A 4,814-nucleotide genomic window follows, 5' to 3' on the forward strand; every position below is an offset into this window, starting at 1 on the left:
TTTCCTGATTCTGCTCTTCCTATGTTTCTGAACTCTTCTTGCTTTTTCTTTAAGGCAACCCTAATTTAATTTCTACTGCTTGGTTTTCAAGGTGTACTCATCATTCTCTAATTTTTAAATTTGTGTCATGTTCCTCCCTTCTTGTTATCTATTCCATTGAAGATTATTTCTCATGGTGCAGGGTATGATTTAAATCATAAAGGAAAACCAGTTATAAGGATGACTCCCACTCACCCTGCAATTCCTATGTCATGGTGTTTCACTTTGGTCTATAATTATGCTGATATCTGTAGTATGCATTAATTATTAAATCATTAAAGTCTTATTCTCTTCTTGCTCTATTCTGTCTCCTTCCCTTGATGATCTGATCTGCTGTCACTTTAACTATCACCTCTTTGGGAACAAGTCCCATAATTCTCTTTTCAACATGGACTTCCCTCCTGAACTCTAGTCCTGAATTTCCAATACCTCTTGGACACCTCCACCTGGACATCTCATTGGTACCTTAAAATTACTAAATCTAAAGTAAACCATCACCCAGTAGGATGGATTTTCCCTTTTCATAACAGCTGTCCATCTTTACTGCATCAGTTCTTTGAAGGATCTAGAATGACCTTTATAGCTCAAAGCACTATATAAATGTAAGCTATTATCAGTATGTTAGTGTGTATAGCTACAAAATTTTTAGAGTACTCTAGCATATTGCATATATACATTATGAATTGTAGATATGTTATTTTATTTTTTTTAAAGCAATTGGGATTAAGTAACTTGCTCAAGGTTACATGGCCAGTTATTTCTGCATGTGGTGCTAAGTATTTGAGCCCAGATTCAATCCCCAGGTCATCCCTACTCTGGGGCTGGTGCTCTTACTCGCTGAGCCACCTGGCTGCCCCTGAATTGTAGATATTTTAAAAGAAGTTAAAACTATTATTCATGGTTTACATAATTTTAAAGAGAAAAATGGTCTGTATTGGATAGGTTTCAGGCCTTTTATCAAGGGAGGCAAAAACCGCAAGCCACAGGAATCCAGTAGCTCAAAAGCCTCTCCATGGAAACAACTTGGGTTGTTATCTACAGACCTACTCACAGTCAAAGAATTGATAGAGTTGAGCCAGAAGAAAATTCTTTTTTCAAAACCAGAGTATAATGAATTTTAACATTTATTCTTAAATGGTATTTTATTTTTTCAATTACATGTAAAGACAAATTTTAACATTCATTTAAAAATTTTGAGTTCCAAATTTCCTACCTCGCCTTCCTCCCTCACCTTCCTAAGACAGTAAGCAATTTGATATAGATTATATATGTACAATAATGTAAATCATATTTCCATATTAGTCATGTTGTGAAAGACACCCCCCCAAAAGCTACAAAAAAATAAAGACAATGAAAATAGTATACTTCCATCTGCATTCAGAGTCCATAACATTTTTTCTAATGAACCCTTTGGTATTATCTTGCATCACTGTATTGCTGAGGATAGCTAAATTATTCATAGTTGATTGCCATGCAATGTTGCCATTACTGTGTGTAATGTTCTCCTCATTCTGCTTACTTCACTTTGCATCAGATCATGTAAGTCCAGGATTTTTTCTGAAATCCACCTGCTCATCATTTCTTATAGCAAAATAGTATTCCATTATATTTCTATACCACAGCTTGTTCAGCCATTCCCCAATCAATGGGCATCCCCGCAATTTCCAATTCTTTGCCCCCACAAAAAGAGCTGCTATAAATATTTTTGTACAAGTAGGCTCCCTGCTGTCTCCCCACCCCCGCCCCTGCTTTTTTGGTTGTTTTTGAATCTCTTTGGAATACAGATCTAGTAGTGGTATCACTGGTTCAAAGGGTATGCACAGTTTGATTGCCCTTTGGGCAAATTGCTCTCCAGAATGGTTGTATCAGTTCACTACTCTACCAACAATGCATTAGCATTCCAATTTCCCCACATTTCCTTCAACATTTATTCCTTTTCTGATATATTAGCCAATTTGATCGGTATGAGGTGGAACCTTAGAGTTGTTTTAATTTGTATTTTTCTAGTCAACAGTGATTTAGAGCATTTTTATATGACTATAAATAAATTTGATTTCTTCATCTGCCTGTTCATATCCTTTGACTACTTATCAGTTGGGGAATGATTTGCATTCTTATAAATTTGATGTAGGTCTCTATATACTTAAGAAATGAGACATTTATCAAAGATATTTGCTGTAAAAATTGTTTCTCAGCTTTCTGCTTTCCTCCTAATCTTGGTTGCATTAGTTTTGTTTGTACAAAAAACTTTTAATTTATGAATTTTTAAAATGTTTGTGTAGTATCCCCCATCCCCCCTGACTTTGATAAAGGAACATGAATAGTTCAAATACTGTCATCAAGATATCACTGCATGAGTAAGATTTCCAATCCTGGGCCCAAGTTCACTTATTCCAAATAATTTTTAATAAACATATCAAAAGAATTTGAACAATCTAAGGAGTTCTTCATAGGGCAATTTGATCAGACTTGATTTCAACCTCTTCTAAGCCCTTGAAGCACTGTTTATCCCTCACTGATGAAACTAATCAAATATTGTGATATGGACAAAACAATCCTCTTAAGAGCATTACAAAATGTGAAATGGATAACTTTGATTACATTAAACTGAAAAGTTTTTGTACAAATAAAGCCAATGTAACCAAGATTAGGAGGGAAATGGAAAATTAGGAAAGTATTTTTACGACCAGTATCTCTGATAGAGGCCTCATTTCTAAAATATACAGAGAATTGAGTCAAATTTATAAGAATACAAGTCATTCTCTGTTGAGACTTGTCACAATCCTGGGGTTTCTAGCTGAGTCTTACCTCTCCCGGGCCTTCACACATCCCACATGTTCACATAAAGGAGAACGCTAGCCAGTGGAAATGGAGAAAGGCACAACTTTATTGGCAAGACAGGCATGTTGTTACATCTCTCCCTGCATCTCTCTCTAACCCCCTCATGTTTCAGGCCTTAAGTCCCCCAAAGTGCCCTTGCAGAGCTCATGGACAGCTTGTGAGGGAAGGTAGGGAGCCAACCAGAGAACAGGGAGACTGTGTCCAGAATAGCTTGCATACTCCTGTGCACTTACCCTTTGACCCCAAGATAAACATCAAGGTAACAGGGTATTTGCATGACAGCACACAATATGGGCCTCAGCACTCCCTAGTGGTCAGGGCTCCCTGACCTCAGAAAAGATAAGCACACAACATGGAGTACCCTGTTACCAGACCTGAACTAAGAGAGGCTGCCTGAGACTTTTGGGGGGCCACAGACCCCAACAATTCTCCAATTGATAAATAGTCAAAATAAACAGGCAGTTTTCAGAGGAAGAAATTAAAGATATCTATAAGCATATGAAAAAATGCTCTAAATCACTGTTGATTAGAGAAATACAAATCGAAACAACTCTGAGGTATCACATCTTACTGGTCAGATTGGCTAACATGACAAAGCAGGAAAATGATAAATGCTAGAGAAGAAGTGGGAAAATTGGAACACTAATGCATTGTTGGTGGAGTTGTGAACTGATCCAACTGATCCAACCATTCTGGAAAGCAATGTGAAACTATGCCCAAAGGGCTATAAAAATGTGCATACCCTTTGACCCAGCAATACAACTTCTAGGGTTATATCCCAAAGAGATCATACAAGTGGGAGGAGGACCCATATGTACAAAAATATTTATAGCAGCTCTTTTTGTGGTGGCAAAGAATTGGAAATCAAGGAAATGCCCATCAATTGGGGAATGGCTAAACAAACTGTGGCATATGTATGTAATGGAATAATACTGTGGTATAAGAAACGAGGAGCAGACAGACTTCATAATAACCTGGAGAGACTTATATAAACTGATGCTGAGTGAGGAGAGCAGAACCAGGAGAACATTGTACATGATTATAGACACATCATATCTGTGATGACTAACTTTGATAGACTGGGCTCCTCTCAGCAATGCAATGCTATAAGCAACACCAAAAGACTCATGATGGAAAGGGCAATACACATCCAGAGAAAGAACTACAGAATCTGAATGTAGATTGAAGCAAACTACCTGCTCTCTCTCTTTATTGTTTTTTTTTTTGTTCCTTCTTTCTCATTGTTTATTCCATTGATTATAATTCTTCTTTACAACTTGACTAATGTTTAATGTGAAGATATTTGTAAAACCTGTATTGGACTGCATGTCACCATGGCGGGGAAAGGGGAAAGAGAAGGAGGGGGAGAAAATTTGGAACTCAAGGGATTGTGGAACCTTATGTTGTAAACTAAAAGTAAACAAATAAATTTAATTTAAAAAACTTTTAAGATAATTGATTTGTGTTATATTTCTTGGGTGAGGGGCTCATAGCCATACATACCCCTCCATTTACTAAACTGTAAACTCTATAAAGGCAGCAACCATGTATTTTCCATGTTTCTATCCATTGGGTCCACCAGGGAAAGGACGGCTGGTAAATGTTTAACAACTGGCTATCTCTGGGGGGAAAATGTAATGTGGGAAAATGTAATGTGACACATTTTCTCCGTTACTTTCTTAGGTATAGACAGTTAGCAACACAAAAAATTAAGCCCTTACATTTGCTGATTTCTGAAGTGTAAATGTTCACAATGAAAATTTAACAATAGGCTTTAAGCCAAGCTGCCTCCAGTTTGCCAATCCTCTTACTTCTACCTCTAGTCTACCATAGTGCTTAGTACACATAGTAGGATCAATAAATCCTCTCTACTGGATGAGCCAGAGAGCTTGCTCTTCCCTACTCCATTCATTTATTTCAAAAGGATTTAAGTG

This window comes from Petaurus breviceps, unplaced genomic scaffold, assembly GCF_028583685.1.
Source record: "Petaurus breviceps papuanus isolate PSGF00001 unplaced genomic scaffold, PetGlider_PUasm1.0 37, whole genome shotgun sequence".
Lineage (NCBI taxonomy): Eukaryota > Metazoa > Chordata > Mammalia > Diprotodontia > Petauridae > Petaurus > Petaurus breviceps.